This window comes from Clupea harengus, chromosome 19, assembly GCF_900700415.2.
Source record: "Clupea harengus chromosome 19, Ch_v2.0.2, whole genome shotgun sequence".
NCBI lineage: Eukaryota > Metazoa > Chordata > Actinopteri > Clupeiformes > Clupeidae > Clupea > Clupea harengus.
This window is the reverse complement of record NC_045170.1, coordinates 16490073-16515174: the sequence shown is the minus strand read 5'-3', so window position 1 is coordinate 16515174 and position 25102 is coordinate 16490073. Positions and strand designations below refer to the sequence as shown.

The window sequence follows — 25102 nt, the reverse complement described above, 5'->3', positions numbered from 1 at the left end:
CTGTTAATGACTTAAGAATATAATAATCAAGTGCCTTGTATTATTAATTACCTTATGTAAATCATGTACTTATGTAAGCAGGAACATGGCTTTTCTGTGTTTCTGCGTGTGTGTAACTTAGAATATTAGGTGCCACTTAGTCTGCATATCTACAAGAGCATGTTTAGACCAGAGGTGACAAGCTTCTTCCGACCTTGCAGAGTCCTGAGGTAACTAGGGTGAATTTTCACCTATCAACTTTACTATGAAGGGAAAAAACAAGCGTTCAGAATAGTTCCTCAGTTGATGATGCATGATGATGGGTCATGACTTATTTTTGTTTAAGCTTTAAGCATTAAGGTGGTTATGAATGGTCCTTTTTCCAACATAATCTAACCTTGTTGGTCTACTTGTCGAGAGTGAATACATTTGTAGCCAAATCATTTCGTCTGGAGGTCCTTCATTTACAACCCTATGTTCCACACCACTCCACTCATCAGCAGTCCAAACATGACTTTCATGGAACATTTAGAACTCAAAAGAACATCCTGGTAACATCGGTTTATGATAGAGAAATTGTTATTGATGATAGAGGACATTGTTAATGTATTTTAATCTGCTTGCTTATCCTGTTTGCTGAGGCCTACTCTCTTGCTGAGGGAAACCACCTGTTTTTGTACTGATAGTCATGCATACGTTCTTCTTTCAAGGACATGTTCTGAGATCACTGCTGTAACTTCTGTAGCGATGAGATGGGAAAATAACGCCATTTGTCTGCTCATGAAACATATAGACTGGCTGCGCCCAGCTCATCTTTGGAGTTTGTTCATGACATTTGGTTGTGACACACTTCCTCTTTTGCAAAAGATAAAGCGCTGATTTAATTCTGATTGCTGGTCTCTGTCTCATTTATATTAATGTCTTAATATAATTTATCTAACAATTTAGTACAGCTGCAGGGGAGGGTATAAAACACTGTGGCCCGTTCCAGTTAGGCTTAAGACCTACGGGAGCGCACCTACAAGACACACAAGTGTTGTTCCTCCCTAACCTGTTTGCCTGTTAAAGAATCCTGCCAAAATGTTGTCGCGGTAAGTGTAACACTGTATGGTTACTATAATGGCTATGTGGTGAGCTGTGTGGGGAGACACACAGTATTACGCTTGCTTTTTTTTTTTACTTCCTCATGGTGTCAGCCACCTGAGAAGATATGAGTATTGTGACTGTTTAATACTAATTTAAACAATTTAAGATATGTGGTCTTCCCTGATTAAACAGTTTCTTAATTAACATATTTACAGTGATAGACAGTGATAGAATTGCTGTGTATTTGTGGCCTGTACTACTTAAAATCCTATGAAAGATCTTTTTTGATATATTCCATTCCAAAAATCAAGTAAATTCAAATACTATAGTGTCACAAAATATTCTGTAAGTGTAATACACTGCCAAAGTATTTTTTTCTCACATGTATGGAAAAATTATGGACCACATTGCAAATGTTTATTATTTCATATATCTACAGATACTGTGGTGACATCTCTTTTGTATGTTTTCCTACACAGGACACTTGTTGGTTCCTTGCTTTTTGCTGTAGCTTGTGTTGTTTTATCTGCACCAGTGACAGGTAAGAAAATACTGTGTATAGTGAACTTGCTTGAGCGCTGATAACACTGTGTGGATAATCCCCACGCTCTCCTTTGAGCGGCCACTTTTTCGAGATGCTACCCTGTGCTCGTTTGCTAGCCTGATGCTTAACAATCTCTCGCTTTCAATCACCAGCTTTGCTCACTGCCTCCCCTGCAACGAGCTTGTAATCAGAGCCCAGGTCTCTCTGAAAGACACAAAAGAGTTTGGTTCCCTTGTGCATGTAGGATTAGAGAAGTAAGCTAGGCCTCCATAGGAATACCTTTCAGGCAGCATCTCACCAAACATGGCTAACATGGCCTCTCACTTTCTCTTTCTCTCTCTCACCCTCTCTCTCTCTCACTCTCTCCCCATGATATTGTTATATAGATGGACAAGACTCAGATGGTAAGGGCAGTTTTGATGAACATATCATTCCTCTTCGTTTTATTACATGCCACCATGCTAATTAAAACAAATCTGCTTACTACTTATAAAAGCTACTTGTATCAAACCATTAAAAAAAATTGCTGTCACATAGCTGTTGAGTGACAATCCCATCCCTTTGTATTGCTTCAGACAGAGCAGCTCCAGTCATAGCATTCATCAATGGTAAGTACCTACGTCATCAGATCTCTGATATAAGATAGTAGATAGAGTGGACATACAGGCACCTGTAAAACTGGTCAGTCTATAGAACCAGGTAGAGCAATGAGGCTTAAATTAATTCCCCACGTTGATGTATTTCACGAGCTACACAAAGTGTGATACCTTCCCGATATCTTTATCAGGCATACATAACAACACTTCATGAGTAGATTAACATGACAAATACTACTTTAGATGTAGGGGTCAATATCTAAGGAGGTAAGTGTGCAGTGCACAGTGAAATAATAATAACATGATACATTGCTTCCTCAGGAGAAAACCGTGATGATCAGACCCCTACAAGTCCAGCCCAAGGAGTCTCAGGTTAGTCGCAGTCTTTTAAATGAAAGCCATGACAAAATCTGACCCAGTTGTGGTTTCAGTAGACGCACTGATGGTGTCACACTTTTACATGAATCACAGATGGGAAAGACTCAGCTGAGGACGTTACAGGTATGACACCTATTTGACACATAGTTCCAGGAAGAAGAAAATGGTGATTTGAGCCCTGAACACACCTAAAACACAAATAAGTTCCTATGTGGTGTCACAAGAATGAGGAAAAGCTATCAGGAGAAACACTTGATGAGAATGTGATGTTTCTCTTTTTTTGGTTTAGGTGCAGACTCAGCTGACACCACAAATCAGCCAGGTCAGTTGGTAATGAGTGTTTTCTGTGTGTGTGTGTGTGTGTGATCATGGATCTGAATATGAACCACAGCAATGAACAGTGTCTTGTTGTTGTAAATACACAAAACAAATTTCACAGTGTCAGTTGACTTTTAAGAACTACTGACAAACTTTAGTGTCACATATAGGGGTACCAAAATTATGACTTCGATACTATACCTGCCAAAATATCACGATACCCGATACTTACGATACGATACCACAAATACGATACGATACTGGTATATTTATCTATGATAGTAATAAACAAAACATCTGTAAGGTTCCCTTTTTTACCAGCTTGTTCCTGCCCAGCTTTTTGAACACTTAACAAATGGCATTCATATTAGTATTAGCCCACAGCAAGATATTAATAAAAACTACATGGTGACATCATAGCATTGATTATACACGGCTATGTAGACATAGTTATTTCCATAAGTATGAATTACATAATTTTACAGATGTGTGTTTGAGGTGGAAAAAAACCTAAAGCTATGTGGGTTGGGTACATTAAAGATGGACACATAATTAAAGGGCAATTTCTCCCCTTTATTGAAAAACAACAATGAAAAACATGCCACCACATACCTTTGCACCAATACACACATTCCATTACACTATGGCGAACAATGAGACAGCCTGTCTGTCTGGTAGAATTTTTAATTATGAATATTCACACTTGTTGCAACTTGCAACTATTGCAATTGTTTATGCACTTATTACAACTGAACTATTTACACACTTTACAAACTATTTACACACTAACAGAAACACTAACTCTATAAATTAACTGAAATGTATTTTGTGATTGTCTTGTTATATAGATGGACAAGACTCAGATGGTAAGGGCAGTTTTGATGAACATATCATTCCTCTTCGTTTTATTACATGCCACCATGCTAATTAAAACAAATCTGCTTACTAATTATAAAAGCTACTTGTATCAAACCATTAAAAAAATTGCTGTCACATAGCTGTTGAGTGACAATCCCATCCCTTTGTATTGCTTCAGACAGAGCAGCTCCAGTCATAGCATTCATCAATGGTAAGTACCTACGTCATCAGATCTCTGATATAAGATAGTAGATAGAGTGGACATACAGGCACCTGTAAAACTGGTCAGTCTATAGAACCAGGTAGAGCAATGAGGCTTAAATTAATTCCCCACGTTGATGTATTTCACGAGCTACACAAAGTGTGATACCTTCCCGATATCTTTATCAGGCATACATAAAAACACTTCATGAGTAGATTAACATGACAAATACTACTTTAGATGTAGGGGTCAATATCTAAGGAGGTAAGTGTGCAGTGCACAGTGAAATAATAATAACATGATACATTGCTTCCTCAGGAGAAAACCGTGATGATCAGACCCCTACAAGTCCAGCCCAAGGAGACTCAGGTTAGTCGCAGTCTTTTAAATGAAAGCCATGACAAAATCTGACCCAGTTGTGGTTTCAGTAGACGCACTGATGGTGTCACACTTTTACATGAATCACAGATGGGAAAGACTCAGCTGAGGACGTTACAGGTATGACACCTATTTGACACATAGTTCCAGGAAGAAGGAAATGGTGATTTGAGCCCTGAACACACCTAAAACACAAATAAGTTCCTATGTGGTGTCACAAGAATGAGGAAAAGCTATCAGGAGAAACACTTGATGAGAATGTGATGTTTCTCTTTTTTTGGTTTAGGTGCAGACTCAGCTGACACCACAAATCAGCCAGGTCAGTTGGTAATGAGTGTTTTCTGTGTGTGTGTGTGTGTGTGTGTGTGTGTGTGTGATCATGGATCTGAATATGAACCACAGCAATGAACAGTGTCTTGTTGTTGTAAATACACAAAACACATTTCACAGTGTCAGTTGACTTTTAAGAACTACTGACAAACTTTAGTGTCACATATAGGGGTACCAAAATTATGACTTCGATACTATACCTGCCAAAATATCACGATACCCGATACTTACGATACGATACCACAAATACAAACATCTGTAAGGTTCCCTTTTTTACCAGCTTGTTCCTGCCCAGCTTTTTGAACACTTAACAAATGGCATTCATATTAGTATTAGCCCACAGCAAGATATTAATAAAAACTACATGGTGACATCATAGCATTGATTATACACGGCTATGTAGACATAGTTATTTCCATAAGTATGAATTACATAATTTTACAGATGTGTGTTTGAGGTGGAAAAAAACCTAAAGCTATGTGGGTTGGGTACATTAAAGATGGACACATAATTAAAGGGCAATTTCTCCCCTTTATTGAAAAACAACAATGAAAAACATGCCACCACATACCTTTGCACCAATACACACATTCCATTACACTATGGCGAACAATGAGACAGCCTGTCTGTCTGGTAGAATTTTTAATTATGAATATTCACACTTGTTGCAACTTGCAACTATTGCAATTGTTTATGCACTTATTACAACTGAACTATTTACACACTTTACAAACTATTTACACACTAACAGAAACACTAACTCTATAAATTAACTGAAATGTATTTTGTGATTGTCTTGTTAGCAACTAAACATGTTCTAACAAAAAAATTATAATAGTCATGACGATAATGTGCATTGTCTCATTTTCTGGACAATTCTTTTGCCAGATGAAGCCACTTGCTTGATGTTTGACTGTGTTAAGAAAGTAGTTGGCAACCTAGCCAACATGGCTATCACAATAACATTGTGAAGAGAAGCCGACGCGAGAGCACTTAATACTAGCATAAGGGGGGGGGGCGGGGGGGACGTAATACTAGCATCAATGTTCAAGCCTGTTATAACAAGCTTGCTAACATCGCTAACGAGATGTCTTGCTAGCGGCTACATTTAGCGAAACCTGTTCAATTGGCTTACTTTGTTTATGACGAACTAGCAAGTCAACAACTTTCCTATCACAGTCAAACATGCAAGTGCAATATAAGACAAAGTAAACGTCCTCTTTTACCCGGGCATGTCCTCTTTTCGAGACATTTGTGTCTGGGTAAAACAGGACGTCTGGTCACCCTAGCTAAACTAGGCTAAGGCTACTCGTGTTATGCTGTATATGGGTGAGCTTGGGGGTGTTCATGTTAATAATCACATTTGCTAACCTGTCGTTCTTTGAACTCTCTGAAAAGTTCGGGGTGTCTGTCTGATAGGTGCTTAGCCATATTCGACATGTTCCCTCCCTTTGCCTGAGTGGATTTGAAGGGTCTGTGTGTGTCCATGGGTTTTCCTTGGTGTCTGCTTCGTACCCGAAGTATTTGCATGTGTGAGAGCTGGGAAGCCCCGCCCTTGCAGTCAATGCGTGCAGGCAGCCCGACAGGGAGCGGAACAGTGAGTGCGCTCTGATTGCGTGCTTTTTTAATGAAGTACAGGTACCAAAAATATGCAAAATCGTATCGTTTTTAACGTAAGGGTACCATGGTACTTTTCTAGTACCGGTACACCGTGCAACACTAGTCACATATTTGTTTGACTCTAAAGTCATATATGTCGGTCTCTGATATACTCATCTGTCTGGCTTTTAAATAACAAATATATGTCATCTAGTTTAATATCTCAGTCATGGCCTCAAATGTTCTGGAAAAAAACAGTGGTATTAGCCTCTCCTGACACGAGAAGTTAGAAGTGCAACACTAGCCACCCTGAGAATACAAATCAACTCATCTAACATATACCTGTCTCAACACCACCAAAAAACTCAGCCACTGACCATACAAATAAACACTTTGCAGGGACCTGTTATTCCTTCGTTATCACTCTGTGTAGTTCATGTGTGGGTGATATAGACAGTAAGCCCCTTTCACAGTATGTTCACTCTTTAATATGTAGCACAACGAAAGGTTTACATCAAAGTTCAAAATGTTTATCTCAACTGCCCAAAAGAAACAGAAATGAAATAAAGTAATGTCGGATGAACAGAACTCATTCAACCTGACAAATAACTGAAATGTTTGTGCTGTCCCCAAAGACAAGAGCTCAGAAGAGGAGTCAGACGCTGGGGACAAAGACAAAGACGCAGAAATGAAGGACGAAGACAAAAAGGCCAAAGACAAAGACGCCAAAGACAAGAGCTCAGAAGAGGAATCAGACGCTGAGGACAAAGACAAAAAGGCCAAAGACAAAGACGCCAAAGACAAGAGCTCAGAAGAGGAGTCAGACACTGAGGACAAAGACAAAAAGGCCAAAGACAAAGACGCTAAAGACAACAGCTCAGAAGAGGAGTCAGACGCTGAGGACAAAGACAAAAAGGTCAAAGACAAAGACGCAGAAATAAAGGACGAAGACAAAAAGGCCAAAGACAAAGACCCCAAAGACAAGAGCTCAGAAGAGGAGTCAGACGCTGAGGACAAAGACAAAAAGGCCAAAGACAAAGACGCCAAAGACAAGAGCTCAGAAGAGGAGTCAGACACTGAGGACAAAGACAAAAAGGCCAAAGACAAAGACGCAGAAATGAAGGACATAGACAAAAAGGAAAAAGACGCCAAAGACAAAGACGCCAAAGACAAGAGCTCAGAAGAGGAGTCAGACGCTGAGGACAAAGACAAAAAAGCCAAAGACAAAGACGCCGAAGACAAGAGCTCAGAAGAGGAGTCAGACGCTGAGGACAAAGACAAAAAGGCCAAAGACAAAGACGCCGAAGACAAGAGCTCAGAAGAGGAGTCAGACGCTGAGGACAAAGACAAAAAGGCCAAAGACAAAGATGCCAAAGACAAGAGCTCCGGCAGCCAGGAGGCAGGGGCCTCCACCAAAGAAGATGGAGATTCCATCAGTGACGAAGACGACATTAACAGCAGCCAGGAGATGCACGACAGCGCCAGCCAAGACTCAGAGTACGCCACCAAGGAGGAGAGTGAGGAGGAGAAGAGCGCTGAGTCATCGGACGACAAAGTGAGCAAGAACGCCAGCAAGAAAGACAAAGACAGCATGGAGGACAAATCAGAAGGTGTGTAGTCTTTGTACAGTAAAACTCCACTAAGCTCAAGTTTACCTCAAGTACCAAGTCACTGGCAGCACACTTGTTATTAGAGACCATCGGTGTGTAAAATAGAATCTAAAGTCTAATCATCTGTGTGTCCATGTATAGCCATGTCTCCAGGTCAGGCTGACAACTTCATATTCACTGTACTCTGTGTACATATGATATATCACCAAGGAATTTGCATTTCCCACAATATTTTCTATAGTAGTTTATATTACAGCATCTCTTTGTGTTGTACATGTTACAATGTCTATTTCCATAGATTTCATATACTTACACTTTCTATCTAACTAACTATCTGTCCAAACAGAGGATACATCAGAGTCCATCTCAAAAGGTAGTCAAATCTCATGCTGACATCTTATTATGAATTGCCCAGTGTTTAAGTCCTATAGGCCTATGTGATGAGTATGGCTTTTTACTTTGAGCATCATTAAAACAAGTGAACAAGTATTTAAATAATTACATTTAAACTAAGTAAATTAAATATTTGGAGTATTACATTTGAGAACAACTGAGTATTACATTTAAACTGTGCAAGATAATGATTTTAACTCTACATGAAGTTATTGTGGTGGTGACATGTAATCACTTACTCTGACATGTTTGTCACCCCAGAGGAAAGCATGGAGAAGAGCACTGAGGCAGATTCCACAAGTAAGGACTGACTGGAAGTTTTAAGGAAGTCCTTAAAAAAACACATAAACACCTCCTGTAATTCACCATGGCAACATTGTGCAACATGGTGTCAACACCAAACTAGGTCCCAAAGAAAGCTTACTGTTGATCATATAGTGATATGTACTAATTGAGTGCTTTAGAGTCTGCCACCTGAAAGCTATGATCTTTTGGTCTATGAAACAGTTCTCACAGTTCTGTATGATTCGTTTGGACAAAATCATTACTATTCAGATGTTCCTAAACGGTTCCTAAATGACGTCTGATTTCTGTGTTTGTCCTTTCTAGGTGAAGACGACGATACTGACACCACATCTGAAGGTAAACACATTGCTAAGCTAACACGTGGATGGGTGGGTGGGTAGCGGGCACTCTAGGTGGGCAGATGAAACACTGCAGGGTCAACCATTCAGAGGTCTGCCCCGGCCAAGGCAGAAACACTATATTTGTGAGAAATGGCAGGCTCAAGTTTACCTCAAGTACCAAGTCACTGGCAGCACACTTGCTAATAGAATCAACAATGCTGAGGGGTACTAAAAATGTACACATGCAACACGCAGCAATGTCCTCACAACTAATCAAGTTGCATGTTCTCTAACATCACTTCATGAGTAGATTAACATGACAAATACTAATTTAGATGTAGGGGTCAATATCTAAGGAGGTAAATGTGCAGTGCACAGTGAAATAATAACAACATGATACATTGCTTCCTCAGGAGAAAACCGTTTAGCACATAGTTCCAGGAAAAAGGAAATGGTCATTTGAGCCCTGAACACACATAAAACACAAATAAGTTTCTATGTGGTGTCACAAGAATGAGGAAAAGCTATCATGAGAAACACTTCATGAGAATGTGATGTTTCTCTTTTTTTGGTTTAGGTGCAGACTCAGCTGACACCACAAATCAGCCAGGTCAGTTGGTAATGAGTGTGTGTGTGTGTGTGTGTAGGGCCAATGATTTTCCGTGATAACGGAAAACGGACGGAATTCGCGGAATGAACACTTTGAAACGGAATTGCAACTTTGAAACGGAAACATCATTTTGTGCATACAAATCGCCCAAATTCCCCTGTATTTTAGGCTGCAAGGCTATATTTCTTTCAAATAAACACAACAACGATTGCAACGATGAACAAACATTAATTAAAGAACAAAACCACTGAGAAAATGTCACGTCTGTGCTGAACTCTGCTCCGGCCACGCCCCCCTTTTCAACGGTTGACCCACAGATCTCCGCTAAAGCCACATTCAGTCACATTCACGCGCTCGTCTTCCCAATCGCATTTAAAACAAAAAATGTTTAGTCTTCTGTTCTGTTGATGGCTGGCAAACAACAATCTAAGAAGGGCACATATTATTCACTCATTTTAAGCCATCAATCTACCTCAGGGTGAACAAAATGAGCTGAAACGGAAAAAAAAAACGAATTCACCAAATGTGAAACGGAAAATGAATTTTTTTTAAACGGAAAATCATTGGCCCTATGTGTGTGATCATGGATCTGAATATGAACCACAGCAATGAACAGTGTCTTGTTGTTGTAAATACACAAAACACATTTCACAGTGACAGTTGACTAAAGAACTACTGACAAACTTTAGTGTCACATATTTGTTTGACTCTTAAGTCATATATGTTGGTCTCTGATAGATGAGTATGTCAGGCTTTTAAACAACAAATATATGTCATCTAATTTAATATCTCAGTCATGGCCTCAAATGTTCTGGAAAAAACAGTGGTATTAGCCTCTCTTGACACGAGACGTTAGAAGTGCAACACAGGCCACCCTGAGAATACAAATCAACTCATCTAACATCTACCTGTCTCAACACCACCAAAAAACTCAGCCACTGACCATCCAAATAAACACTTTGCAGGGACCTGTTATTCCTTCGTTATCACTCTGTGTAGTTCATGTGTGGGTGATATAGACAGTAAGCCCCTTTCACAGTATGTTCACTCTTTAATATGTAGCACAACGAAAGGTTTACATCAAAGTTCAAAATGTTTATCTCAACTGCCCAAAAGAAACAGAAATGAAATAAAGTAATGTCGGATGAACAGAACTCATTCAACCTGACAAATAACTGAAATGTTTGTGCTGTCCCCAAAGACAAGAGCTCAGAAGAGGAGTCAGACGCTGGGGACAAAGACAAAGACGCAGAAATGAAGGACGAAGACAAAAAGGCCAAAGACAAAGACGCCAAAGACAAGAGCTCAGAAGAGGAATCAGACGCTGAGGACAAAGACAAAAAGGCCAAAGACAAAGACGCCAAAGACAAGAGCTCAGAAGAGGAGTCAGACGCTGAGGACAAAGACAAAAAAGCCAAAGACAAAGACGCCGAAGACAAGAGCTCAGAAGAGGAGTCAGACGCTGAGGACAAAGACAAAAAGGCCAAAGACAAAGACGCCGAAGACAAGAGCTCAGAAGAGGAGTCAGACGCTGAGGACAAAGACAAAAAGGCCAAAGACAAAGATGCCAAAGACAAGAGCTCCGGCAGCCAGGAGGCAGGGGCCTCCACCAAAGAAGATGGAGATTCCATCAGTGACGAAGACGACATTAACAGCAGCCAGGAGATGCACGACAGCGCCAGCCAAGACTCAGAGTACGCCACCAAGGAGGAGAGTGAGGAGGAGAAGAGCGCTGAGTCATCGGACGACAAAGTGAGCAAGAACGCCAGCAAGAAAGACAAAGACAGCATGGAGGACAAATCAGAAGGTGTGTAGTCTTTGTACAGTAAAACTCCACTAAGCTCAAGTTTACCTCAAGTACCAAGTCACTGGCAGCACACTTGTTATTAGAGACACATCGGAGTCCATCTCAAAAGGTAGTCAAATCTCATGCTGTCATCTTATTATGAATTGCCCAGTGTTTAAGTCCTATAGGCCTATGTGATGAGTATGGCTTTTTACTTTGAGCATAATTAGTATTTAAATAATTACATTTAAACTGAGTACATGAAATATTTGGAGTATTACATTTGAGAACAACTGAGTATTACATTTAAACTGCGAGTGAATGATTTTAACTCTACATGAAGTTATTGTGGTGGTTCTGACATGTAATCACTTACCGGAGAACAATCTGCCACAAGGCATCTGAGAAAAATGCTTTCAAATATGTATCTTACCAGGTGTTCCATTTTCTGTTCCATCGCTTCCTTCTCAGATGTCCCTGCTGTCCCTGCTAACACCAGTCAGAGTTCCTAGCATTCTGGCTTGTACCAGTAGGTTATGGTGGAGTCTATACACAGGTATGCACAAAACGTCAACAGGGTACTTTCACTTTAAGTTCTATGTGATCAAATACTTTGAAGCAGAGATGTAATTGAATCAAAAGATCAAAAGATTACCAAGGAATGTTGTCATGATGTGAAGGGCTGAGAAGGAAATTTGTATTCATTTTGTTTTTCTTCCTGGCAGAATCATCATGAAAAGACACAAAGGAAATCTACTGATGCAGTCACAATAACAAAAAAAGCATTTTCGGGGCTGGACAAACTTTTTCTTATTTCCTCTACCTTTTCACTTCCCCCACTTCCTCCAAAAACAAGTAGTTTTCTTTATAGGGTGAGGAGCTATGATTTTAATTATTCAACGTTTTGTTCACAGAATTCACAACTTATACACTGAATATGATGACTATTGGGACGATGGTTTTAGAAGCCCCCATGTCCGATGTTTATACGGCTCATAGCCTTAAAATCCTTGACATTGTAAACACACAACTGCTACTTTTACTGAAAAGAACATTGGGCCTCATTCTCGACAGTAGAGAAGAATTTAAGAAGGAATTTCTTCTGAACTGGATTTAGGGATTTCTTCTGAACTTCAGAAGACTTTCCGAATGCGAAATAGCAGTCGTAAATCGGCCAGAGTTTTCTCAAATGCGATTCGTTTTTTTGAGGAATCGCATTTAAGAAAACTCTCCGTGTTAGAAGTGTTAATGAATGTGAGAAATCGTTGGTGATTGCGTTCACATCAACTCTACAGACATCCTCGGATTAAAATAATTATAATAATAATAAATACGAGAATATTTGTATCATTAACAATTATGTTTCACATTTATAGTCATGATTCTACGAGGCATTGTGATGTCCTAAAATAAATAAAAGGTCTACACGAACACTGCAAATGTAAGTAAATAAATAAATAAGCACTAAACTCAATCGCGTTGATATAGCTATAGCGGAATAGAATGGACACATCTACATCCTGCAACAGTACCTCCACCTCTGCACCGGTGAAGTTAGATCTGCGTTTACTGTAAGTGCTCGCTTTCCGCTTTGACATGACTCGTTTACGAGTTGCTTTCGTGAAGATTCGGTCGATTCCAACTGCACGCGTCACTACGGTTGCGTGCCCTTATAAGGAGCTGGCGGGGCGTGTATGTATGCAAATCCAGGTGCACGAGAACGCGCTTTCAATTTAAGAAAACTCTTCCGGGGGAGCACAGCTCATGAATCCGGCGGAGGTCTTTTTCGTACGTTGTTTTTCCGAAGTCCGTAAGAAACATTTCAGAAGAAACTTCAGAAAATTTTCGAGAATGAGGCCCATTGGTTTGATATCTGTGCAATTCTGCTTGATTTTCTCTGTCTAAAAAAATACAGTGCTCAAATGTCGTAGGGCTGTGATGCATCTGCATGTTGTGAGACTTTCTCTGCATTCTAGTTCTGCTTTTCCACGTTGCTACAACACTTTCTTCAGATAACTGCTGTAACAAAACAATATCCACAAAAAAAGGAGTGTACAGACATTTTATGAGGCAATTTCGTTATGCACGTCTCTACCTTTTGAGGATTTATGACTAATATTGTAGTGTATGTATAAGAGCATTGTCGATGAATTATTGTAATTACAAGAGATGTATAGATATATCAGTAATGTCATTTTAATATGTACACAGGGAGCAAATTGAATAAAGCCTGAGTGGTCAGAAAAAAAAATTCAGGGCTCACATTTCCTTTGGTAAGAGGGGGAGTGGAGAAGTTCAGTGTGTGGCCCTGTGTGACCTGCCCATGTTTGTGAGTGTGTCTTTGGGGGGCAAAGAACTGTGGCCCCTTTGTGGACTTCCTGTCGCCCTGAACTCAATTCTGCTCAATATAAATGTTAGCTCTTTATAAAAAGCATTCAATTGTATGGTTTTGATTATCTGCTACTGGTATGAAAATGTGGTGCAGGCATAGTAAAAACACCAACATTATTTTATCAATATTTATTTAACATTCACAAAAAAACTATTAAAAAAATTAGCATGATTTTGCAGTATTACAAACTTTATACAAAAAAAGGAAAACGTTACTTGTTCAGTGAGAGAAATCCAGTCTCTGTTGGGCTTGAACAAGTGCACTGAAGTCAGGTTGAATGTCTGAGGTGGATATGCGAAGGACAGCTGACAGGTGATCGTCAGTGAGAGGATCTGTATCTTGATTTGTTGAATTTCATCAGTGAGAATGTTTGTTCACAGATGTAGGTAGATCCAAAGAGAACCAACATCTTTTGAGCGTGCCTCTTCATGTGTGGAAAGGTCTCCTCTTGAAGAAAAGAATACAAATCCAGCAGTGATACTGACTTAAAGCGCTCTGACAGTAGTGTATCAGACTGCAGGTCAATGAGTTCAAGCTGAACATCACTGGGTGCATTATCCACACTGCAAGTGAAGGGAGAAGAAATCATGTGCATTTCACTGTCAACTGTTTGAAAGTCTTCAAAGCACCTTACAAACTCACCATGCAGTGCCCCTAACATGGATGAGTACCTGCGGAGGTGATCAGTTGATGGTGTGGCTTCTCTTAATGTTGGCATGTGAGTGAGAATGCTGCCCTCCAATTGGCTGGAAAGGAACTGCAACTTTCTGATGAAAGCCTTCACCAGACTGTACATATCATGTGCAAAGAGGCCCTTGCCTTGCAGTTTTTTATTGAGGGCATTCATTAATGTCGTCACATCAACAGCAAAAGCAAGATCGGTCAACCAGTCTGCATCGGAGAGCTCTGGGATGTCCTTGCCTTTCTTCGAGCTAATCCATGGACCATCTCCTTATTGTAGCTTATTGATTACAATAAAACTCCAGATTTCTACAATCAGTCTCCTGATAGAAAAGGAACGGAACAATCAGCCACAACAGCCTCTTTTTTCTCAGGGCATATTAGCGCTGCAGAGTCCATCAAACACTTTGATAAACTCCCCTTCAGAGAATGGCTTACTGTTTTTAGCGATTTTGTGGGATATCACAAAGCTGGCTTTGACTGCTTCATCCCTGGTTGCATGAAGCTTGATAAAAAGTCCTTGTTGTTTATTCAGCTTAGCTAGCAAAGTTTCAGATGTACGAGCCCACTCTGCATCAGTCAAATTATTGTATTTCTCTGCGTGTTTAGTCTCGTAATGGCGATTCAAATTGTAATCCTTAAACACAGCGACCTGTATTCCACAAACTAAGCACACAGCTTTACCTTTGACTTCAGTAAACAAATACTTAGAAGTCCATGTTTTGTTAAAAACTCTATATTCTGATTCTATCTTCCTTTTTTTAAGTTGAGGTGCCATTTTTGAGGTCTAACAGCTAATTCAGTCAAATCCAGCATAGTCCAGGCAAAGTAGCATTTTACGACAGACTAATTGTAAAATAATTTTTTTCAGCATAGATAATTTCTATGAGGTGTCCAGAACAACATACTAAAAGTCCTAAGAAATCCTAGTTGACGAAATATGTTTAATTCTCATCAATCTGAGATGTGTGCTAATAATGCATGGCAAAAATACACCTCAAAAATGTAATATTTTCCTTTACTCCTATCAAAATGAAACTTTACACAATGAAAGTAAAATGTTTTGTAGTTTCTACAAGTTCTACAAGTAAGTTTCTTTTGAAATTAATTTGAATATGCACATGAGCTCCACACTTATTGAATATGTCCATAGGCAGAAACACCATTCATATCAGGGGTGCAAACTCATCAGGGATGAAAAAGGTGACAACGATGCGAACCCCCTAGGAGGGTCCTGGGCATGCTCCCTGGGGAATATATTTTATATATAAGAACATTTTGCACATTTTAAAGTTCAATGCATCAATCTGGTGCACTTAACAACAAAATGATGAGGCTAGATCTATGAAGAACTTTGTGCTGTTGTAAACAATTTTGTGCTCTGGTAACAGTTTAATCATAAACATTCCTGTGTTGAATGTTGCACGGGCACAGGCCAACCCAACCACCCACCCCAATACCCTCCCGACCACCCACTCCAGTCCACTTCACCAAAGCACATTACGTCACAGATCTCCATCAGGTATTAAGCAAAAAAAGGGCCAACTACTGGAACAGAAAATCAACAGAGGCTGCATCAGGCATGGCCTAGCTTCTCCGTGTTCTTGAAAAACTGTGACAGTGGGAACACATATTTTTTTCCATTTACATTACTCTTTGAGTCTAGCTTGTCGGGACAAGGCCTATTTGCACCTGACTCCTGCCTCTAGTTGAGCCACAGTAATGGCATCCTCCTCCTAAAATTCTCTCATTCTGAAAACAAACTGAAGTAGGAGAGTGGTAAGTTTGTTCAGTTGCAGTGAAACGCCCGGCAGTAGAAAATGGGTCAGTGCTTCAGATTACATACACGTAGGGACGTGTGGTCAGGGGAGGCAGAGCCTCATGAAAAGTAAAAGTCATCATGAAAAGTAAAAAATAAATAATGATAAAATAAAATAAATATTAATATGTATCTACTGATCTGTGCTTTAAATTAAAATGTTGTATGATTCCGATAATTTTTATAATCAAAATCGCTGAATTTGACCATGTCCTGCTGTTCAAACAGAGAGGCGATTCGCGAGGTGAGGCAGCGACGAGCTGCGCCTCATATCAGATTGTGCAATCCCTCACACACTGGGTTGAGCGCATGCCTTTTGCTTTCTCATTGTTTGTCATCACTGAAATATTTGTAGACACTTTTATTATACGTCGTTTGTATCCATAGAATATGTAATGTAATGTATTTCACGTATGTGAAGAAGCTATTTAGTCTTGCTGATCTGTCATAAAACCACAGTGAAGAAGCACATAGGGCAGGCAAACCTAACCTCTGCCTCAATGAAGGGGGCGTGCGAGAGCCTGAAAAATGGACTTCCAATCCAGTGAAGTGATAAATACATAATAGGAGACCAATGCCAGAGCTAAAAGGTTTGCTTCAAACGACAGGACAGAAGATAATGTACATTTTTCGAAGTTTTCACGCTTAGATATTTCAAAAGTTACCGAGAAAAAGACACTGTACTATCCGATAACACCGTTATTGTAACCAGCAAAAATGGTTGATGTGATTTGCGAGGCGTTTGTCAGCCAACTGTCTGACTTTAGCACGTTAGCCTACGTTAGATAGCATAACGTTCTTGCAGCGTACCAACGTCACACGTTACCGCAAATGCCATCTTAAAAAGGCCGCTCGAAACCAACGCTTTCACCCGAAAGACATGTCTTGTAATACACCTGTCTATTACGGCATGACATGGGTTGGCCAAACGAACAAGCTTGAAAAAAATATTCATGACACTTTGCGTTCGCAGATATATAATATTTGTATTGCAGATCTACACGAATCACACAAATGACCTATTTTGGATCAAAAACGGCAAATTTCGCCGAAAGGTGACGAGTTTGGACCCCTGCATATGTATGACAAATACATCGGCCCAATCCTCATCCAATCATCCTACTGCCAATGGGAGATGGCAATGCTGCTTTTAGACTGGCTTCTAACCTGAAAACTGCCTGGCTTGGTAGTACCTGCCAGGGGTATGGTGTTTCTGCCTATTCAATTAGGACATATTCAAGTGTGACGCTCATGTGCATATTCAAATTAATTTCAAGAGAAACTTGTAATACAAAAAAAGTTACTTTTCATATATACTTTTACTATGTAAAGTTTTATTGTGGTAGGAGTAAAGGAAAAAATGAAGCCTATTTGGGTGTATTTTGGGCATATTCGATTAGTGTATAGCTCATTCGCATATTAAAATTCATTTTCAAAGATTTTCAATTTCTTGTAATACAAAACATGCTACTTTTCATGGGTACTTTCATTGTGTAAAGTCTTATTTTGATAGGAGTAAAGGAAAAATTTTAATTTTTGAGGTGTATTTTTGCCATGCATTATTAGCACACACATCTCAGATTGATGAGAATTAAACATATTTCCTCAACTAGGATTTCTTAGGACTTTTAGTATGTTGTTCTGGACACCTCATAGAAATGATCTATGCTGAAAGAAATTATTTTACAATTAATTCTATTTTTGGCTCCAAAATGGGTTACTTTGCCTGGCCTAGCATACGATATAGAAACGAGGAGAGAAGAGTATAACTTACATTACAGTGTTCAAGTTTAAATACCAGTCAGTCATGGGAGGATACAGTTTGGTCAAATTTGGGGGTGTGTTGGAGGTGTGTAAGGGGCCATCACACAACACATCAATGGGCCTAACAACGCCCCCTTCGCCTAGAAGCTAGATCTTGGCTGGGTGTTAGTAGGTGAGACGTTCCTGGGAAATACCCACAAGCCGAACGTTTACAGTACAAAGACTAATGTACTGGGAAATGGACGCCCCTCATTGTTCACTCCATGCCCCAGCCACATTCAAATCAAGGAGCTCTCACACACACTGAAAAGCAAAGCAAAGGAAAAAATACTAGGAAACCCTGTCTTTCAGAAAACTAAAGATGACAACAAACTTGCTCTTTCCATAGAAGATGAAAAATTCTTGAAAATGATGGATGAACACATGTATAAAGATGAGGCCAACAGCTGGGTCGCATCTCTGCCCTTTAAACATCCCAGGAGGTCCCATGAGGCCACACCTCCCGAATAATAAAGAGCAGGCCCTCAGTCGTCTTTCCCCTCTGCGCCACACCCTGGAAAAGAAACCAAAAATGAAAGCCTTTCCCAAAGAAGATCTCAACCTCAATGGAGAAAGACCACACACACAACGCAGCCTCGGACTTACCTGGGATATTGTTACAGACACGTTCAACTTCCAGGTGTCAGACAATGACAAGCCAAACACACGACATGGTTTACTGTGGTGTACTGTAAACAGCCTGTATGACCCGCTTGGGTTTGCAGCTCCGGTGATAACTCATGGAAGGCTCTTGCTCAGAGAACTCTCAGTGGACAGCATTGAGTGGGACTCACCTCTGCCTGAGGATAAGAGGATGAAGTGGGAAACATGGCATCACTCACTTAAGGACCTTGGACAGCTACACATCCCTCGGGCCTATACAACGCCGTCTTTGTTTAAGGCCAAAAGAAAATACCTCTACAAGCGACAATGGATGCAGGTGCAACATATGGCAAACAGATTCTCGAACAGATGGAGAGCAGAATACCTCCAAACACTGCAACCTCGTCGAAAGTGGCAAGACGAACAACGCAACATTCAAGTCAATGACTGTCAAGTTGCCAGAGTTTTAGATTTGTTGCACTTTTCCCCAACTTGAAAAAGGGACTGAATTTTCTACATGGAGATTTAGGTTAACTGGATTCCACTCAAATTGCTGCTGAATAACTGAGTCCCAGGCAGTAGCTATATTTCCACTTCTCCTTTTCTTCTCTTTTTATTTTCAGATTAGCAATTAGCTAATATCAGCAATTAGGTAAAAAACCTTCAAAGATAAACAAAAACATAGAACACACATAGGTAACAATACACAGTAACAGCACACAGGCACTAACATGCGAAAAATGCTTTAAATAATTAACTTGAGTTTGAAATAAACTACTGTAGAAAAAATACAAAAACCACCACAGCACAGTACATCTTCACCAGTATAATGCTCTATCTAGCTAGCATAAGCTATGCAAACAGCTTAACAGTTCACATTCACATTTGATATTTATTAAAAATACACTTTGAAATAATAATAATAATAATAATAATAAAACTTTATTTATATAGCACCTTTCATGCAAAAGAATGCAGCTCAAAGTGCTTTACAGCAAATACATAATATGCACAAAGAAATGACATGCACATAAAAATAGACATCAAAGAAACATAACAAAGATATAGTGCAAAAAAAATTAAATTATAATTATAATTATAGAGATATATTTAATCCAACCCCTTAATATCACCAGTAGAGATTTAAATTAAATTAAAAGTATTTATATATATATATAGTGCGAAGTGGTAGCTAGTTAAAGGCTAATGTGAAGAGGTACGTTTTTAGTTTTCTTTTAAAGATGTTAAGCGAGCTGGCTTCCCTGATGTCTATAGGCAGTATGTTCGGCTTTTGCTGGGAACCTCCAATAAACCAGCATTCGATGATCGCAGTGTTCTTGAGGGCAAGTATTTGACTAGGGAGTTTGCAATGTAACTTGGTCCTAGCCCATTAAGGGCTTTGTATATTAGGAGTAGGACCTTAAAGTCAATTCTAAAAGTTACTGGAAGCCAGTGCAGAGCAGCTAAAACTGGACTACTGTGCTCTCTCCTCTTGGTTCTGGTTAATAGCCGAGCTGCAGAGTTTTGAATGAGCTTAAGTCTCTCAGTTGTTTTTTTGGGGAGGCCAGTAAGGATTGCATTACAATAATCAAGACGGCTTGAAATAAAGGCATGAATCAGTTTTTCAGCATCTTTTTGATTTATAAATGGCAGGACTTTAGCTATGTTTTTAAGGTGGAAAAATTATGTTTTCGTCACCTTGTTAATGTGAGACTTGAAGCTTAAATCTGAATCTAAAATAACACCAAGACTTGTAACCTCCGATTTAATCAAGGGAGTTCATTTCCCCAAATTGTTAAACAGCATTTCTCTTTTTGTTTTAGGGCCGACTAGTAGGATCTCAGTTTTGTCCTCGTTTAACTTTAAGAAATTATTGCTCATCCACTTATTTATCGCCAAAAGACAGGTAGTAATGGAGTTTATTGCTGCAGCATCATTTGGCTCAGCAGAGATGTATAGTTGCGTGTCATCAGCATAACTATGGAAACATACATTGTGTTCTCTAATGATGTCCCCAAGTGGCAGCATGTACAGTGAGAATAATAATGGACCAAGGCAGCTCCCTTGTGCAACCCCAAAGCAGATGCCATGTTTCTTAGACACATGATCTCCAAGCCTGACATAAAACTTTCTCCCTTTGATGTATGTTCTGAACCAGTTTAATACAGAGTCAGAAAGCCCAACTAACTTTTCAAGACGATGAATTAGGATGTCATGATCAATAGTATCAAATGCTGCACTTAGGTCTAAGAGGACCAGGATTGAGACCTTATTTGCATCCAAATTTAGTCTGAGGTCGCTGATTACTTTAGTAAGAGCAGTTTCAGTGCTGTGGCATGTTCTAAAGCCTGATTGAAATTTCTCCAGGATATTGTTTTCTTTGAGAAAGGAGTTTATTTGCACTGAAACTATCTTTTCAAGTACTTTACTAATGAATGGAAGATTGGAAATCGGCCTATAGTTGATCAGTGCATTACCATCTAGGTTGGGTTTTTTTAGTAAGGGTTTTACAACAGCTGTTTTAAAGGCATCTGGGAAGATGCCAGTTTGAAGAGATGTATTTATAATCTTCAGGACATGACTTGAAACACTGTCAAACACCCGCTTAAAAAATGCTGTAGGTACAGGGTCAATACATGAGGTGGAGGAATTGCACTCAGTGACAGTCTTACAAAGATCCACCAATGTGATGCAGGTGAAATTTCCCATGGTTGCATCTTTTTTACAGTGTTTTCTGAGGCCATCTGCGTTTACATCAGAAATGTAGTTAAAAGTTTCTCAACTTAAATGTAACAAATCGAAGTGCAAATACATTCTCTCACAATGCTCAGTATAAACAAAATAGTCATTTGGCATTTACAAATAACTAACATTTTAATGCCCATTCCAAACGGAACCAGTAGCAGACGGTTGCTACAGTAACGACCTATTTTTAGCACAAGCTACGATGCAGGAGCAGCGGCAGATTTTGATGGAGGTAGAATTTGAAACAGGATTGAAAAGTTCCTTCTCTTACCGGCTGCCTCTCCAGACTTTGTAGATATTTCAGGTTTGCACAACACTCCGTTCATACAGCGCGAGCAGGTTATTCTCAGCGTTTGCTGTGGCGTTTCGAACAACTCTTTCGTACCTGCTTAGCTTAATTTGCCCCCTGTTAGCCTCCTTTCTGTCGCGCGTGCATGACGTTGCTGCCTGGCGTGCATGCTGTTGCGTTGATTCAAGGTGAAATTGTCACCTCCCTTCTTCTTTCTGTTTTTTTCCCGTGCATCTTCTTTAAAAACCCAAAGTAAAGTTAAGACTCATATTTGACTTGACAATGAGCTTGTCCTGCTGCGGGATGCCCAAGCAGCTCGCAACACTTGGCCCATGGCAATCATCACTGCTGTCTTTTTTAGACTTGTGACAGAAATGTCTTGTTGTTGGGAAAGGAAGACTAACGTATCCTTTTCTTTAATTCATGTCGATATGACATATTTTACAGATGCCAGACGGGGAGTGTTCTGCCCCTGCCAAGCATAGTACGGTAAGTAGGTTTGGCAGTTTAGTGCCATCTAGTGGCCATTTTAAAATAATTATCTTTTTTCCGTTGGTCATTTGCAGCAGCTACAGCTTCAGCTTCAGCTACAGCTTCGTTTATTGTTTATTGTTTCCACAGTAACAGGAGCCGTCTCCGAAATAATTCACTTTTCCGTTGATAATACTAACAACAATGCCACTCTCTTTATCCGAAAACATTATCTATCCTTGTATTTATGTTAATTCCTCAGAATGCATCGTCTGTAAGTACAAGACGTAAATACTTTCAGTAAATTATAATTTGTAAGATAGATCTTAGTCATTTCTGTTATTCCTCTGATTATCTGTACATCACATTTACTCATTGACATCACATGTCCTCCAAGTGTGTATCCTAACTACACATATAGACAGCCAGCCTAACTCCTTTCATGAACGACGCGAAATCAGGATGTAGCTCCATGTTTACTGATGAAACAGAGTAAAACTGAAAGTAATACAAGAATGTGTTTTATAATTACGTTTCTCTCATGATATAGCAAGGCCTCGCCATCAATATGAATTCTGCTCCAATCTGACTTTGGATCAGAATGATCTAAATTAATTTGTTTACTTGTCCTGATGAAAGTAATGAAGGACAGGTGTTCAAAAACTGAGAAAATACTGGGAAGACTGAGATGAAGATGTTTTGATTCTTTTGATGCTTACTCTTTTAAATAATGATGTGATTAACATTACATGTCAATGCTGCAGCCTACTGTTCAGAGGTGGCATTGCAGGGAGAAAGGTACACAGGTGTGTCGTGCCCATGTGAGCACATTGCTCTTTTCATAACATTTCCAAGTTAAATCCTTGCATTTAAATACATTAGTGATGCAGTGAATGTAGTGAAATAGAAAGGGAAAATAGAATGAAATGACAAAGCACATCAACCCTTGTGAATGCAGATCTGAGTCTTTTGCCTGTGCGGTGTGTCCGATTTGAAAAGAACTGGCAGAAAACAAAAGGAGTGTCTTTGCGTGACTTCAGACACCAATAGCTACAAACAAATTGTAGTGGGCACACAGTTAATGTCAAGGAAAGAGGGATTTGCAGGAGAACACCGAACAAAGAAATGTCTTCTCTACCTAGAAGCATCAATCACAAATCACAAGGGCTTAATTTGGTACTCAGAACCTTTATCACAAAATGTCAGAAAAGGTCCTCTACCTACACATTCAATGCTATACCTTGATACTATAAGTCAATGACCCAGTTAATACTCAAATTAAAACTGATTTACGGGAATGCTTGCTAAAATTACTAGGATTATACACTAGAGGGCGATGTCAGGGACACTAAGTATGCTCCCCTTTGGTTTCTGCTTGAGCTTGGTAAGGAAGAACAATGCACTTCAAAGACCAATGGCGGAACCCTGACTGGGAAGCATACCTGCCAACATTTGAGTAGCAAAATCCGTGAGATTTCGAATCGGCAGTGACGGTGTGTGGCGAGTTTTTAGGGATGGATGGCAGAGGCGGGCAAATGTTGGTTTTAAGGGATGTTGTGCATAAGTATTTATAGACAACGTATTTATTATTTATTATTTGGTCTTCAGTATTTAAATAAATACACAACAACTGTATTTATCAACAAAATCTAATTAATTTAATAATTATTATGTATGTATTCACAATGAATTTATTCACAATCACTTATTTATCAATATAACAACTATTTATTCATGACTTTTTTTATTACAACAAAATCATTCATATGAACATCACAGAAACAGTTGATGTAAGCCTGTGCAGGTCTCAGGACAGTGTTTCCCCTAGGTTTACAGCTTTGGGGGGGGGGGGGGGGGGTGCGCAGTGCGGCGCCACCATGGTGTTCATGTGTTTCTTTTAATGACAGCAGTCAATATAACAACTGAACAATTATTTTAACTGTACATTGAACTAAACATCGGAACATGTCTTTATGACAATTATCCACAAAGTGTGCAGCTTTTGTCACTGCAGTGTATCTTTCTGGGCTTCTGGAAGAAATCTTTTTGAGATATTAGCGGCCTCAAATTCCTGATTTTGCGGGAGCTTTTCCAAAAAGTTGCAATGAAAGTTGTTATTTTTAGGTGTTTGTTGCAATGAAATTGCAGAAACAAGTGAAAGTTGCGATACAAAGTTGCAAATTTTCCTCTTTGTAATTATAATTGAGTTATTTGTTGAAAAATATCTGATTAATAAACAATGAATTCATCAAGAACAAAACGATTGAAAAATGGTCCTCTTAATAACCTCACCAATATGCCAAACAAAAGATTACCAGGACTACAAAAATGTAGCAAAATAGGCTTTACTTATCCACAACAAAGTGCACCTTTTGGCATTACAAAAGGACCATCAGTAAGACTAAATAAAATGTTATGAAGGTCTCAGCCTTCATATGACGAAAAAAAAACAGCCTGTGTCACTATGATCTGTCTCGTCATCTGACGCCCTGCCTGTGTTTTTGCCGTTCTTATTCTATGCTTATCAATCTGTTTTGCTATCCTTGTTTAATCATTTTATCCATATAGGTGTTGATGTTCAATTTCATATAGGCCTATTAATTTCAAGTCATCCATTCTTCAACACTAGCTGCTACCTTATCTTCAAACAGAAAGTAACGTTAAATCTCCATGGCAACAGCTCTTGAGGGTTTGGGAAATAATCGGATTTATTGCTTCCTTCATTATTCACAGCAAAATAAATCATTTTCATTACATTTCATAGGTTTATTACCAGACACTATGTAAAAAGGGCCACGCACAACTTGCGGAAAATGATAAAAATGGAAGCCAGATCTATTTCTGAATTTTCGGTGTGGACATGGGCGTACGTTCTGTTTCCATGTCTGCCTCATTCTCGACCCTAGGAAAAGATCTCCGCCGGATTCATGAATGCCTTGTTTTTTTAAAGCTTAAAAGTGTCCGTAGCTGTGCACTGATTCTTAAGCCCAATTCTGTCCGCTGGTG

At 39.4% G+C, this 25102-nt stretch overlaps 3 long non-coding RNA genes across 3 annotated transcripts; 2 read left to right on the top strand and 1 right to left on the bottom strand.

The window, feature by feature from the left end:
- The first annotated feature begins 1545 nt into the window (after positions 1 to 1545).
- On the top strand, positions 1546 to 2901 carry LOC122133811. Its single transcript, XR_006153005.1, has 6 exons — positions 1546 to 1606; positions 1996 to 2013; positions 2185 to 2217; positions 2527 to 2577; positions 2677 to 2706; positions 2873 to 2901. It is a non-coding gene; the product is annotated as an uncharacterized LOC122133811 (long non-coding RNA).
- An 846-nt stretch (positions 2902 to 3747) lies between these two features.
- Positions 3748 to 6963, top strand: LOC122133812. Its single transcript, XR_006153006.1, has 5 exons — positions 3748 to 3767; positions 3938 to 3970; positions 4280 to 4330; positions 4626 to 4658; positions 6904 to 6963. It is a non-coding gene; the product is annotated as an uncharacterized LOC122133812 (long non-coding RNA).
- Positions 6964 to 17856: 10893 nt separating this feature from the next.
- On the bottom strand, positions 17857 to 22109 carry LOC116224912. The gene is made up of 3 exons (XR_004165794.2): positions 21608 to 22109; positions 18595 to 18788; positions 17857 to 18502 (listed from the first exon to the last, which is right to left on the bottom strand). It is a non-coding gene; the product is annotated as an uncharacterized LOC116224912 (long non-coding RNA).
- Between the last annotated feature and the right edge of the window lie 2993 nt (positions 22110 to 25102).